General features: G+C 42.6%; 2 pseudogenes; both read left to right on the forward strand.

Moving 5' to 3' along the window:
- The window catches only part of LOC103605657, a 2,968-nt pseudogene extending 1,024 nt beyond the window's left edge, over window positions 1-1,944 (forward strand).
- Window positions 1,945-12,237: 10,293 nt separating this feature from the next.
- Window positions 12,238-14,687, forward strand: LOC103605658 (annotated as a pseudogene).
- The last annotated feature ends 1,847 nt before the right edge of the window (window positions 14,688-16,534 follow it).

Below are 16,534 nucleotides of genomic sequence, written 5' to 3' on the forward strand. Positions count from 1 at the left end.
TTCACCATCAAACAGATCAACCACCTGATGTGTTATTTTAATCTACAAAATCTACATTGCTGATCACATCCATCTTTTGACATGAAGGATAAATTTTTTTGTAGATTTTTTTCTAAACTCTCCAGATAATTTTTGTAGATTTTTTTCTAAACTCTCCAGATAATTAATTTTTTTCTAGGATACATCACATTCTTTCTTCCTCTTCCACTAAAGTTGGTGACTTCACCTTTCCAGTACATACCCATTGCCTTAAATGCTCATCTATTTTATCTGCTGCCCTTATTTTCTACAACAAGCCGAAATGACTAATGACTTTTAAATACCTTTCTCTGGTCTCTGAAGTATGAGCCCATCGCCGGTGTTGTGCTCAAGGCCTCATCTCTCATGTAGATAGAAAATACCTTTAACCTAGGTCTCCTTCCTTCAGCTGTTGGTGGACTTCTCCTAATGTCGAAAAATGGCCCCTCTGCCATTATATTGTCATCTGAAGAGACATCCCATCTCCTGTCAGAACTACAAACAAAATCAACTTGTTTACAACCACGGAAATATGTCCTAAACACTATTTGAACTGAAATAGTAAAATGGGGAAACAGAAAGGCAGTTTAATATTGCTAACATGCATTGACTGAATTGCCTTTTTTTTTTTCATTAATCAGTGTGGGTTACAGTGTCAGCCTTCAGAGACCCTCCACTGTAATTGAGAGACAAGTTCAGTTAAGTAAACATGTTCTATAATGTAAAAAAAAAAGAAAAAAGAAAAGAAAATTCCAATGTGAATGAGTCATATATTGCTACAAAGCACACCTATGATCATTTGAGTTAGGTGGAGAGGTTGGGAAAAATGGCCCCTTTGCCATTATATTGTCATCTGAAGAGACATCCCATCTCCTGTCAGAACTACAAACAAAATCAACTTGTTTACAACCATGGAAATATGCCCTAAACACTATTTGAACTGAAATAGTAAAATGGGGAAACAGAAAGGCAGTTTAATATTGCTAACATGCATTGACTGAATTGCCTTTTTTTTTTTCATTAATCAGTGTGGGTTACAGTGTCAGCCTTCAGAGACCCTCCACTGTAATTGAGAGACAAGTTCAGTTAAGTAAACATGTTCTATAATGTAAAAAAAAAAGAAAAAAGAAAAGAAAATTCCAATGTGAATGAGTCATATATTGCTACAAAGCACACCTATGATCATTTGAGTTAGGTGGAGAGGTTGGGGAAGTTGCTTCCTGAAAAGTTCTGATTTGGGGAAAAAGCAGAATTAAAGAAACTAAAGCCAGTGAGATGTTTGGGACTTTGCAATAGACCAGAAGAATGGGCTGCATTCTGTCCATTGGCTGAGCTGCTTCTTTTTCTCTTCCCAGTGGATGTGACCTTGGATGCTGACACAGCTAACAACTTCTTCCTCATTTCCGATGACCTCAGGAGCGTCCGATGTGGGTGGATCAGACAGAATCGGCCATCACTTGCCCAGAGGTTCGACTGTGCAGTCTGTGTCCTGGGCTCCCCTCGCTTCTCCTCTGGCCGCCATTACTGGGAGGTGGACGTGGGAACAAGCATAGAATGAGACCTGGGAGTTTGCAGAGTATCTGTTCCCCGACAAGGACGGATCCGACTGAGCACAGAGCTGGGATTCTGGACTGTGAGCGTGAGGGCTGGAGGCTGCTTCTGTGCCAGCACAAGGCTTGCAACTCCCCTGTGCAATGATCGTTCCAGCGAGTGGGGATTTTCCTGGATATGGGAATGGGAAACGTTTCCTTTTTCAACACTGAAGATGGTTCTCACATCTTTACATTCACGGGAGTTTCTGCTGAGGAGCCTCTGTGCCCACTTTTTGCCCCTTCAATTCCACCCAGTGGTGATCAGGGTGTCCAAAGTGTCTGTCCTATGAAGAGTCCGGCCACTGCCAGGTCTCCAGTCCACCCTGGGAAGTAATGAATAAACCCCCACTGCAAAGAAACATGAACAGAAAATTATGTGGTGGTTAGACCTAGGAACTTTCTGCTTGGTATATATATTATACAAAGTAATAGCAGAAAAATAAGGAACATTCTATGATATAATTAACCTAATTAGAATTACTAGGTTTTAGGGGCCGGTCTGGTGGCGCACTGGAGAGTGCGCTGCTTGGGAGCGCGGTGGCGCTCCCGCTGAGGGTTCGGATCCCATGTGGTGACCGGTTCCGCTCACTGGCTGAGCACAGCGCGGGCGCGACACCAAGGGTTGCGATCCCGTACCGGTCAATAAAAAAGACAAAAAGGAAAATAAAAAAAAAGAATTACTAGGTTTTAAATAGTAGTGATTGTCATCAGCTAATTTGTTGATTTTTGTGCTTATATTTCGTTTCCTATAGATATGTCCTGTATTCTCAATTCAGTTCCTAAATGTTTTACTTTTTATTTGTGTAAGTTCAATATACTATATTACGGATGTTATTAAATAAACATTTGGATATAAATGAATAGATTGTGTTAGTTTCTAAATAATAGAGGCGCAGTACATTTTATTCATTGTAAAATGTGTGTATGAACACAGAACTGGATGAATATTTATGTACTATCCAGAACTGAAGACAACTTTTCACCACCACTACTCCGTGTAGCTCACGTTCTTGGACACGTGCTCATCTGCATGGAAGATGCTAATTCACTCACTGTAGAGTGTAGTCTTCTCTCGTGTGCTGCTGGGAGCACCTGACCCTGCTCGGACACTCCTTCCTCTTCATTTGGTGTCCTCAGTGCAGGGCCCTTCCTCCTCCTGATACAGACCTGGTCACTGTGGAGACGGCATGCTGGGTGCCAGACAGTGATGCTCTTGTCATGCGTCATTTTCTCATATCAAAGATCTTTTGAATGTAATACTGGCTTTTAAAGATCTTCCTTTTGGGGCCGGCCTGGTGGCTCAGTGCTACAGTGCGCTGCTTGGGAGTGCGGCGGCGCTCCCGCAGAGGGTTCGGATCCCACATACAGACCCGCCGCTCACTGGCTGAGCAAGGTGCGGGCGCAACACCGAGGGTTGCGATCCCCTTCAGGATTAAAGGTGGTGGGGTTTTCATATATCCATTTTATTTAAGAGGCACACCAGTACCCTACTGGGTAGGTCAATACAAGTACAATAGTTAATGAAGCTGAAGACATACAAATATTAAGGAATGAGATAATATTATAAAATGGCCCAAAACTGGGTTGTCCATTTAGCTCAGTTGATTAGAGTGTGGTGTGACAACACCAAGGGCCAGGTTTTGACCCCTGTACTGGCCAGCTACACCCCACCGGCCAAATTTTTTTTGAATGGTACAAAACATATTTTCAAAGAGCCGGTCACGAAAAAAGACAAAAAGGAAAAAAAAAAAAAAGATCTTCCTTTGTATCTTGCACATTTAGCAACCTCCATATACGATATTTTGATTTTTCAGGGGTCTGATTTGTCAGCATTGTGAACTGAGTTAAGAGACACCCTGCCACACAGTCACATCGATGTGCTGGGGACGTGGGAAACATTAGTAACTGATGGAAAGTTACACTTGTAGGAGAGACGGGAAGATCCCACAATACATGCACCTGTTATGACTGTCATAGCTAATGTGGACCGGAATTAAGGCTGTTGAGGCAGAAATAATGTTATGAAGGTTTATTTAGAGTTAAATGTGAGGAATGACCCGGGAAACACAAACTAACAACATTGCGAAGTGCTCCGAAGTCTATCATAAGCTGAAAGATTTTATGGGAGAGGTTCGAAATGGGAAGGGGATTCTCCATACAGGGGTTGTGCCATTTTCATAGGCGGGTAAAATGCAGAAGTTACGACGATCAGTTACAGATGACAGCACAGAAGCAGACAGTGTCTACGTGTGAGATGAGCATTTTTGCATAAGATGATGCTTCAGCTAATCTTAAAGATAACTTGATGGCGTACTCGAGTTAGCAAGTTATACATTAACTGGTATATCAACAATTTTAAGAACTTAATTAACTCTTTGTTTAAGAACAGGATGTCTGACCCAAGCCATGAAGCCCCCCTTGAAGACAAATGACGTTGTTTAGAGAACTGCTTGTGTAGCAGAGTCACCTACAGGTCACCAACAAGTTTCCCAGAATCTGACTTCATTATTCATTTGGTTCCAGAAAAGCCAGTGCAGGGAATGGCAGAAGCAGGAGGAGGAAGAGACAGAAGCCAAGGGAGAGTCCAATTTTAGGTAAAAACTAAGTATTTTTTCGTTTCTCTTGAGACTCCTTCTTTGGCCCACGTGTTTTCTAATCTCCTAGTGTTCTCCGTGAAGAAGTGTGTTGTTTAGTCCTGTAGTTTTTTGGGATTTTCCAGCTGCCTTTATGTTATTGAAGGCTAGTTTAATACATTGTAACTTGAAATTACACGTTGTATGATTTATATTACTTTAAATTTGTGAAGGTGTGTTTTATGGCCCGGAGTAGGGTCTATGCTGGTGAATATCCCATGTGGGCTTGAGAAAGACAGCCTGTGTGTGTCAACCAGAAAGACCTCAAACTCCAGACTAGGTACCGAGCTCTCTGCCGCCATCTGCTGGCTGTTAGAAGAAACTACTTGAAAAGGATCCCGTCAAATCTCCAGTGTCTGGCTCCCCAGACCCTAAACTGAGTCGAAAACAAGAAGTCCCTCTCATCCCTTTCAGTTCAGCAGAATAGCTCTGTGGGTGGGCATTTGTCCACATCTTCTTCTCTGGACAAAAATCCCTGGGTCAGAAACACACCCTCATGAGCTTCCCACCATCCAGATGGGCTCCCAGCCATACACCCCAGAGTGTGACATCTGAACCCCTCCGGCCATCAGGGCAAATTTGCTATTGAAGGACAAAAAGAAGTATATTTCACTGAAAGAGTAAATAATCCATTGTGACTGAATTTATTTACTTAGCGTGCAATTAAGAAGGGTTCACTACAACCAGGTACTTGGTATTTTATGGCCCTACTAGAAAGAAACTCACCTTAAATGTCAGCTCCTGCTGAGAAGTATGGTGAGTGGAATATGCTGGAAAAAGAAATAAGTGTGGAGACCCTGAGTCTGGTGCCTCTATGCATTTCTGTGATATTGTAAAGAAATAAATAAAGATGTAAACGACATAAATTCTTATTTCAGTCCCTCACTTGCTGCTGTTCTGGGTGGTTTATTCTCCATTCTAACAAATGAGGAAATTGAGCACAGAATTGACATCTCTACTTTTTAAGACTTCCATTGGATTAAACAGAAGTGTGACAATTTATTTTTGCCTTTCTCTTCTTTTTGATAAAAAATAGAGTAAAGGCTCAGAGAGACAAAATTATTAAGCACATGATTAATTCAGTGAAATGGAAGACCTGAGTTAAATACACTAAATAAATGGCCACTGAACTAAGTTGTGGAAGACCAAGATCTAGAAGAGTGAGGGGTCCTCCTCCCCCATCTTTGGTAAGCTGGGACCCCTTTGCATACAACCCCACTCTGAATGGTCCTCAGGCTGGCTCCCTACACCCTCCCTTGGGGCCTCAGTCCAAACATCCAGACCTGGGCTGCTGAGGTCCCTCCCCCAGGAACCGGAGCAGGAAGGTTTCTGAGAAGTCCAAGCATAAGGAACAGCTGTGATGTTTGGATGCTCAGGGACCTTACCCGCTTTATTTGGTGACAGCCCTAAGTACCTCCTGGAAAATGACCTCACTCCACCATAGCTAATCCTGGCTTGAGAAAAGGCTGCCAGTCAAGGTTGTTTCTCTTCCACAGGTCACCAGTCAGATACTTACTGGGTTTGTGAGTCTTGAACCAACTGACTCCGGATGTAGTTCTAGCATGCCTGATCTCTGTCCTCTTCTAAGTGGGCACCTCTGCTGAATCTTTGGTCCATCAGCTCCCCCTCAATACCCCGCCCCCAAATACTGCTAATCTGCAGGAGGAAGCCCAGTCAGTTCTGAGTTTTGGAACCAGACAATACTCTGAAAGGTTAGGACGAATCTCATAACAGGTTACAGAAAACCTAACCTTTCTATTCACCACTTGCTTTTACTACACAATTGACATGGAAGCAGTTGTCCCCGTGGTTCTTTCTGAAGCTCAGAAGTCACAACCCTCGTGTCTGCAGAGTTCCATCAGTAGTGCGGGTCAGCCCTGCTCAACGTGGGAGGGGGTACACAAGAGGTGACTGCTAGGAAGAGGGGTCATTAGAAGGCATGCTGGCTGTCACATCTGCTCTCAGTGGCCTTCTGTAATACCTCAGCCTGGCTTCAGTTCTCCCTCTAGGCTCCTCCATCACAGCATGTGCCCTTGTGACTGAGTGGTCTATACCTGTCTGTCCTCTTGTCCCCTGAGCCTGAGAGCATCTCCTGGGCAAAAGGGGCAGGGGTGAAGTTTGATTTTTCTCTGGGGCCCTGGCTCCCAGCACAGCCTTCACCCGTCAGGCCTCTGCTGAAGGACTCACTGCAGGAGTGAACCCAGCAGGCTGGGCCTGACCCCAGGGAACAACTGGAGGAGACGCCACACTGGGGGAAACCCGTTCGGCATAAACTGAACTTCGGCATCTACTAAGCAGAGGCAGCAATGCTGCTAATCATCCTATAATGCACATCCTGTCCCCTTATCCCCAAGAAAGAATGATTTATCCCAAAATGTTAATAGTGCTGAAGTTGAGAGACCCTGTCTTAGACTGTACCTATTAGGCCTGTGTGAGAAGAGAATTGAGGATTTCTCATGGGGCCTTTTAATCACACAATAAGGGGTGAACATCTACCCATGTGAAATTTGGTCACAGATCCAGTTTCTGACACAGGAATAAAAATAGTCTCATATTTAGATCAAGAAAAGTTAATAAAACTCTCAGAAACATTTTTTAAAGCTTCACTCATTTCTTCAAAATTTCTTCTCTGCGATTTCAAATATGTATTTTCAGAAGCTCATTAACAAAACCAGAAATGCCCCAAGACCACCTGGAGGCTAGACATTAACACTTATTTTTTTTTTTTTTTAAAGATGACCGGTAAGGGGATCTCAACCCTTGGCTTGGTGTTGTCAGCACCACGCTCAGCCAGTGAGCAAACCGGCCATCCCTATATAGGATCCGAACCCGTGGCCTTGGTGTTATCAGCACCCTGCCTTCAGCAGGAATCTGTCGAGCTGGATTTAGCCAGAATCCTCCCTTATCCCAATGTTTTGTGTTAGTAATTTTCCATCTACTGATCCCCACACTATTTGTTGGCTGTAAAACCCCACTTGTCTTTGTATTCTAAGTACCTCTCTCTCCTACCTATTGCAAAACCCTCATTGAATAAAGGATTTGCAGCCCTCGGCGTTGCTCCTGCACCTCGCTCTCACCCAGTGAGCAAACCGGCCATCCCTATATAGGATCCGAACCCGTGGCCTTGGTGTTATCAGCACCACACTCTCCCGAGTGAGCCACAGGCCGGCCCAACACTTATTTTTTAAAAATTTTTTTGTCAGAACATGCAACAGAAATAAAGGCATCTAAGGTACCAATAAATCACATGCTGTTTGTTTTATCCAAGAATAAAACTCATAATCACATAATACTTACAATTCATAAGCTTTTTTCACACATTTTTCATTCCTTGTTAATCCTAGTAGAGTCTACGCATTTCAATTCTGTTTGCAACTTTTAACACAGTGTATTTTTAATACACTCTACAATGTACAGCATACACCATTTATGATATGCTGGAAGGATGTATCTCAAAGTCAAATGTACCCACTGTTTCTCTTTATTGTCTTCATTTTATTGTTTTAGATTTTCTTTCATTTGCTTATCTCAGGTTTTCAAATATTTGAAAATGAACAGATATCATTTACATAACAACAATTATGATCTCTACATCTGAGATAGGAAGATCAAAACATTTTGTAAAAAATTTGTATAAAATTCTAATATGATTAAAATATTAGATGACCAAATAATAGAACATATGGAAGGAACCATATTGATTTCAAATCATATAAAATCATGATTATTTACTTTTTTTTTTTTTTGCCAGAAGCCATGTATTTCGTGTCTACATCTAGTCCCACCTCTCAAGTGCAGTGTCTCTTAGGATAAGGTGAAGACATCAGGAATATAAGTAAATTCATAACTGGTTCTTTTAGAAGTCTTTAGTAAATGGTCCCGGGAGAACAGATGGAGAAATGATCTGTCTTGGGACTTAGAGAAATATACCTGGAGAAAGGAACCATTCATCTGGGATTAGTGTAGTGGGTTTTCTCAAGGTCAATCAGGCTTAAAGGTTTTGAGGCAGATGGGTAGTGTCGATCCACGGAGGCTTCTGAAAACATTGGCTGCATATTTACCCAGGAATTGAAATGGCTGTAATTTCAAATAATCTCCTAAGGAGCAGGAAGTCAAGTTAGGTCTCAAGAGATTTAAATGTTTAGTGAACTGAGCAGTGATGGTGTCATATTAGTCCTGGCCCCGTGGTGGGTGTTTCAGAAAGCAGAACGGAGACAGGACCCACATCAGCACGTGGGAGCCCCTGGTCCCCTTGTGAACTCAGCACAGCATCCCCTGAGGGTTGCTGCAGGTTTTATTATTACTACTTATTAGCCAAATGCTAAAGTGTCTACAAATGTCACTAACAAACTAAAACCCCCTGAGGGTTGCTGCAGGTTTTATTATTACTACTTATTAGCCAAATGCTAAAGTGTCTACAAATGTCGCTAACAAACTAAAACCTTTGCAGGATCTTAGGAACAAACCATTCAAATTACAAAGGGGGTCTAAACATCCTCCTAGAGATAAAGCCATCATTAATAAACACTGGACAAAAGCAGTGCACAGTGGGATTTGCAAACTCTCAAACAAAAAATATCTGAAAATGTAATCTTTTTAGCTTGAAGTTCAATATTGGGTAAAAGTGTAACATAATTTGGAAATTTTGTTTCTTAACCTTTTTTTTTTCTTTAGGTGTCTGTTTGGTACAGGGATCCGAACCCATGACCTTTGTGTTATCAACACCACACTCTAATCAATTTCAAGCTGGCCCTGGCCCTTGGAAATTTTGTTTCTTAATAATATGTGTGTAATAAAAAAGGTTCAGAAAGACCAATTCTGGGCTTCGTTACAGTCAGTGCTGTCCATAGAGAATGATATGTGAAGATTTCACCAATATTCCCATAACTTACCAAATTACTTGGGTAAAGTAGTAACCGACATCTAAAAGCTCAGCATGCCCGCTGCTTTGTGCCTCTTGTTTCTGATGCCCACATTACAGTCCAGCCACAGAGGTGGCTACCTCTGGCTCTGAGCTGGTGCGATCTGACCGCCTCGCCCCTGGAACTGCATCAACCCTCACTGGGTGCTGTAGAATTGTGGACATTCACCACAAATCCTATGTGTCCTGAACCAATTCTTGGAAAGTTCCACCCTTTCATCCCATAGCTGGAGTCTGCCCTGCTCTTGGTTAAGCTGCCGCCTGGCCAGGCCCCTCAGGTGGGGCTGTCCTCTCCCTGCACCTTCTGCTTCGTGGATCTATTGCAGGCACACGGCAGCTGCCAGCTCCACCCCATCATTTCTCCAACGTGTCAGCTCCTTGCCCTCTGTTATTTTCCCCAAACCGTGGTTATCTTAATCCTGAGGGCACCTCCCATCCTCTCTGCAAAACCACATTCTCATCACCCTGCTGCTGGGAGTGCTGTTGACGAATCCTGACATCACACTGCAGGTTACACAATACGGGGGCCTTGACACCTAGTGAGAATCTTGTGCATTTTCCCATTAACATGGTCATCAGGTTCTCGAATTCCCTACAATGTATATTTACGAGATTAATAAACAGCCTCAGTGTTTCATGTCTCCTGTGACATGCATGTGCCCTCCTTTCTTCCCAGAAATGAGCCTGTTTGGCTGACAAAATTCCACTAAACCTCAAAGCCTGACTCAGTGGTTGCTTCTTGTATGAGCTTTTCTTTATAGCTCAAGGTAAATTACTTCTTCCATCTTTTATTCTTTTGTGAGAAATCAAACACCCATTTAACACAATATTTCTCACAATTTTTTAGTTAGACTTGTGTCTTTTTCAGTTTTTCTTCATTAGAGAACACATGAGGGCTGGACTCTGTCTCTACATTGGGATCTGGAATAGTCAGGCAATCCAGTGAAAAGTAAACTCCAAATGATCACTTTATAAATGAAACATAATTTAAGCCAATCACTAAAATCTAATCTGGCTTTCTATACTCACTTCCAGAGTCTTTATTCCCATTACTTCTACACTGACTCCCTACGAGTCATGAAATTTCATTACAGATCTTATCTAAATAGGACCAAAATTAGGTCTTTTAAGAAATATATAGGTTATAAAGAAAAAAGACTATTTAATATGTCATACATTTTTAGGTGTGAGATGGTAAGATTATATTCAAGTTAATTGAAATTTCAAAATAAAGCTGTTATGTTATAAATTAAGTGCAAATTAATTTAATCACTTGAATTTTCCTGGCCTTTTCCACGATCTCTGCTTAATCATCATTCCTTTTGCTCAAGACTCCGTGAGTCATCTAATGCCATGAGGAATCATACTTAAGGAAGACAAAAATTAGGTTGTTTAAAACAAGATATGCAAAAGAGAGAAATTCAGTTATTTTGTGATAAACAATAAATATATGACACATTTTTAGTTGGGAAAAACAGCAAGATTATATTCAAATTGCTTGAAATTTGAAAACAAGGTTGCAAAGGTACCAGGGCATACACAGGATTAAAAAGAAAATACTCGGGATTGGTTCAAATGAAAAAAAAAAGTGCAATTTACTTCACCGTTAACAATTTCTATTTGAGAACACAAGCACCACAAGAATGTTCCCTGTTCTTCTCCTCTGGCTTGTATCATAACGTTTCCCAAGTGCCTAGAACCCATGTAGAATTTAATGGTCATTTTTCACAATTTAAGTTATTCCTATGAATTATCAAGAATGTTCAGAACCAGAGATAAACACGTTGGAGCAAATAAAAACTATCTAATATTCCCTCAATGAGATGCATACGCTGAATATCTTTGATTCTGATGTATATTAATTTACGCCATTTTATAAAATTGCAAATGAAATCATGCTAAATAATCTACTTACAATTATAAACAAAGCTTTAATTGTGTAGTATACATCAGCTGAACCACTGCTACTCACAAATGATGGGAAAATCTCTAAAATAAGCTTGTGAAATTAATATGTTAGCTCTAATCTAATATAAAGGGATGATAATTTAATCTCATCTTTATATTAAAAAACGATATACCGCCAGGATTGAAGACTTTACTAAGATTATTGTTAACTGGAGATATATCACCAATATTAAAAATCTCCTTCCCTGACATAATTAAATCAAAATCAGATTAGGTTACTGAGGTGGGGCGGGGTGTGGCTAGACACAGTGGAGGGAATCTGGCCGATAAAAGGCCGGAGCATGCGCTTTTCCCCACAAGACCTGAGCGACTGGAGGAAACAGCTGGGGGACAGAGGAGTTTCCAGCTCAGAAGAGGTGAGTTTGCCCTGTCTATTCTGATTTTCCTTCTCAGATGTTTAGAAATGGCAGTTGTGCCATAGAGGAATGACAGGAATTTAGTAATTAATGGATTCAACAAATGTTGTCTCAGTGCTGACTCAGTGTTTGAAAATAACACACTGGATCCCCCTCCGGTCCAGGAGTGGTAGGCAACGAATTTAGAATTCAGTCCCAAGGCGGCAGAAAGGATGCATTTCTTATTATCATAAGGTAATCTGTTGCTCAGTTTACTCTAGGAGATGGTGAAATGCTACCACCTTTGCTGATTCTCACATCAATGTTGCCATGGAACCTGTCCAGCCAAAATTTGTTACCCCAGGGCATTTAGCTCCCGGCTTGGCTCGCCGAAATTTGTTACCAGTCACAAGTCCGGCTGCCTGCCTCTTTTCAAAATCAAACAACTCAAAAGCCAAATGTTGGTCAAATTGAAGTCAGCTTTATTCAGGAATACTGGTGACCTGAAGAGAGATGTTAAGCTAATGCATCTTTCTGGTAAGCCTGAGAATGGCTAAACTAAAACTTTCACATCACATATGTTGGCTCAGTTGGAGGGTCACAATGAATGTGGACCCTTCCTCCACCTCAGTTCAAAGCACAATGACAATTTGTGATTTCTTTCCAAATAAAACTTCAAATCTCTGAAGGCAAGGAGCATGGGATTTAGTGTGTGCACTCTCATGATCTTGTTCTAATGATGATGAAATTGGAACTCAATCACCCTATGCATGTAAAGGTTGTCACTTGTCACAACTAATAGTCATTCAACTCATGGAAATTCTCTTCCCATGTACATTTTCTCCCTGGCAGTGGACATGGCTGAATCCTTACAAGAAGCAAGCAGATGTCCCATCTGCCCAGCATATCTTGAAAGACCAATGCACCTGAAATGTGGATGCAGCTTCTGCCTCAACTGCATCAATTTATTGCAGAAGGAGCTCCGTGGAGAGGATTTCTTTTGCTTCTTCTGCCCTATTGTCTCTCAAAAGAATGACATCGGGCCCAATCGGCAGCTGGGGAAGCTGGCGTCCAGTATTAAGGAGCTGGAGCCCCAACTGACAGCAGTTCTGCAGATGAACCCACGGATGCGGAAGTTCCAAGGTAAGGGACCTATATACCCTGCCCCCTTCCCACTACAGGATCAGAGAAAGTCATCTGTGCAATTGGCCCTCCATTCCCTATGGGGATCAGCTGATGTCTGGCACCTAAGATTGATGTGCTCCTCAGTGTCAGTGGTTCTCAGCCCTGACAACACAATAGAGTCTCCTGGTGACCTTTAACAAAAGATAATGCTGTCTATGTCATGGCTTAGGTGAGGGATTCTCACAAATTAATGTGCTGAAATTATCTGGAGATCTTGTTAGAATGCAGATTCTGAACTGGGAGAGTTCAGGATTGCTGATCTTGCTGGCTAGGGTACCAGGCTTACAGTAGCAAAAACTTAGAGCAACTGAATCTGAATTTCTCTCTGGCTGAGATGCCCAGGTGTCTAATGTTAAAATCCACTGAGTAATTCTAGTATGCAGCGAATGTTAACACCCATTGCACAAAATGACCTTATCCCAGCGCTGGGAGAGTTTGGTTTGAGCTCCCACAGTGGTTGTTCCTGGGGGTGTAGGGCGAGTCGCAGACTCTGGTCTCCTCGTCTGTGGACCATGGGCTTCAACAGTGGCCCTGGCTACAGAAAATACTATCAGACTCCATAACTCTGGAAGGAAGGGACATTTAAATGAACAAATTGTGGCCAGCCTGGGCAAGGAATTACACTTTGAAATGAAGGTGGGTTCCTATGATGTCCCTGACCGTGTCTTCTCTGACACACACACGTGATTTCTGCTCATCTACTGACCTATATCTGACACTCTTCATGAAGTATGAAAAGATTCTAGATTCAAAGATTCACTCTGTCCTAGTTATCTTTGGAACAATCTTCCGTCTTTCTTGTAAATGTTCACTCAGTTTATTTCACCCACTAATTCACCATCAAACAGATCCATCATCTGATGTGTTACTTTAATCTATAAAATCTACATTGGTGATCACACCCATCTTTTGACTTGAAGGATATGTTTTTCTGTAAATTTGTTTTCTAAACACTTCAGATAATTAATCTTTTCTAGACCACATCACATTCTTTTTCCTCCATTAAAATTGGTGACTTCAAATTTTGAGTACATACTGTAAAAAAAAAAGAAAAAAGAAAAGAAAATTCCAATGTGAATGAGTCATATATTGCTACAAAGCACACCTATGATCATTTGAGTTAGGTGGAGAGGTTGGGGAAGTTGCTTCCTGAAAAGTTCTGATTTGGGGAAAAAGCAGAATTAAAGAAACTAAAGCCAGTGAGATGTTTGGGACTTTGCAATAGACCAGAAGAATGGGCTGCATTCTGTCCATTGGCTGAGCTGCTTCTTTTTCTCTTCCCAGTGGATGTGACCTTGGATGCTGACACAGCTAACAACTTCCTCCTCATTTCTGATGACCTCAGGAGCGTCCGATGTGGGTGGATCAGACAGAATCGGCCATCACTTGCCCAGAGGTTCGACTGTGCAGTCTGTGTCCTGGGCTCCCCTCGCTTCTCCTCTGGCCGCCATTACTGGGAGGTGGACGTGGGAACAAGCATAGAATGGGACCTGGGAGTTTGCAGAGAATCTGCTCCCCGACAAGGACGTATCCGACTGAGCACAGAGCTGGGATTCTGGACTGTGAGTGTGAGGGCTGGAGGCTACTACTCTGCCAGCTCAATGCCTCCAGCTGCCCTCTGTGACGACTTCAGGTTCCAGCGAGTGGGGATTTTCCTGGATATGGGCATGGGAAACGTTTCCTTTTTCAACACCAAAGATGGTTCTCACATCTTTACATTCACGGGAGTTTCTGTTGAAGAGCCACTGCGCCCATTTTTTGCCCCTTCAGTTCTACCTTATGGTGATCAGGGTGTCCTGAGTGTCTGTCCTGCGACGAGTCCGGCCACTGCCAGGTCTCCAGTCCACCCTGGGAAGTAATGAATAAACCCCCACTGCAGAAAAACATGGACAGGAAATTATGTGGTGGTTAGACCTAGGAAATTGCTGCTTAATACAAATATTATATGAAGTCATAGCAGAAAAATAAGGAACATTCTATGATGTAATTAACCTAATTAGAATTAGTAGGTTTTAAATAGTAATGATTGTCATCAGCTAATTTGTTGATTTTTGTGCTTATATTTTGTTTCCTATAGATATATCCTGTATTCTCAGATCAGTTCCAAATGTTTTACTTTTTATTTCTGTAAGTTCAACTTAATGTATTGTAGACCTTATGAATTAAACATTTGGATGTCACAATGCATTATGTGATTTTCTAAATGATACGGATCAATACCTTTCATTCATAGTAAAATGTGGGTGTGTGCTTTTGAGCAAAGAGAACTGAATAAATGGCTGTGTACTATCCAGGACTGAAAAGACAACTTCTCACCACCGCCACTTAGTGTAGGGGACATGTTCTTGGACATGTGCTCCCCGATATTTACAAGGATAAGTCAACCCCTGGAGAAAGTACTATTTTCTCTCCTGTGCTGCTGGGAGCACCTGACCCTGCTCAGACACCCCTCCCTCCTCTTCCGCCTTGGTGTCCTCAGTGGGAGGCCCTTCCTCCTCCTGACACAGACATGGTCACTGTGGAGCTGGCATGCTGGGTGCAGTTAGTGACGCTCTTGTCCCAGGTCATTTCCTCATGTAAAGTTGCTGAGGAAGGAGACGCTAGCCAGATAAAGAAAGAAAAGATTTTATTAGCAAGCAGCAAGCGGACCTGCTGGGCTGAGCTGAAAAATGGCATCAGCGCCAAGAGGCAGTTGGGCGTCTTCTTTTACAGGCTTAACATTGGCCTCTGGCCTAGCCTAGGAAGACAGTCACAGTGTTCCACTCCAGATACAGCCTGTCCATGGGAACAGAGACTTGGGGAGATGGAAACCTTGGGCTAGCCTAGCGGGGGAAGCAGTTACAATGTTATACTCTAGGTACAGCCTGCTCAGCCCAATGCTGGGAACAGAGACTTAGGGAGGCAGAGGAACAAACCTTAGAGAAAAAGACCAAAGGGTGGGGGCTTTCTAAAAGTCAGGTTTTCAGTCCCAAGGACCTAACACCTCACACCAAGGATCTCTTGAGCCCAGCACAGGCTTTTGCAGCACTTCCTCTGCACTTTAATTCTGTAGCAGCCTCCACACGCGATCTGTTCAGAACCATTACAGGCGTCCAGCACTCTGACTCGTTGGCACTGTGAGCTGATGTGAGAGATGCCCTGCTGCACAGCCGCGTGCGTGTGCAGGGGACGTGGGAAGCGGTATTAAATGATGGAAAGGCAAACTTTCAGTACGGACAGGGGAGTCCCAGGATACATACATGTGTCATGACTATCCTAGTGAAGTTTCCCAGGATCTGACCTCATCACTCCTGTGGTTTCAGATAATCCAGTGGAAGGAACAGTAGAAGCAGGAGTAGAAAAAGGAAGAAGCCAAGTGTGAGCACAACTTTAGGTAGAACCCAAGTATTCTTCAGCTTCTCTTGGGACTCCTTATTTGACCCATGTGTTATCTAATCTAATATTTTAGGAGGAGAGTGTTTAATCCTGTAATATCTGGGGATTTCAGCATCTTTGTGTTATAACTAGTCTAATCCATTGTGATCTGAAAGCGTGGTTTTATGATTTACTTTTAAATTTGTGAAGGTGTGTTTTATGGCCCAGAGTATGGTCTAGCCTAGTGAATGTTCCAAGTGGGCTTGAGAAAAGCAGCCTGTGTGTGTCAACCAAAGATCTCAAATCTGGGCCAGGTACTGCGATCTCTGCTGCCATCTGGTGGTTGTGAGAACAAACTACCTGACCAAGCTCCCCTCAAATCCCCTCACTGTCTGGCTCCCCAGACTCTAGACAGACTCAAAACCAAGGAGACCCTCCCACCCGTCCTACCTCAGCAGAAAAGCCCTGTGGGAGCGTGTCTGTCCACTTCTGCTCCTCTGAACAAAGACGCCCAGGTCAGAAACACCC

The sequence above is a fragment of the Galeopterus variegatus genome, unplaced genomic scaffold, assembly GCF_000696425.1.
Source record: "Galeopterus variegatus unplaced genomic scaffold, G_variegatus-3.0.2 Scaffold5966, whole genome shotgun sequence".
In the NCBI taxonomy this organism is placed as follows: domain Eukaryota; kingdom Metazoa; phylum Chordata; class Mammalia; order Dermoptera; family Cynocephalidae; genus Galeopterus; species Galeopterus variegatus.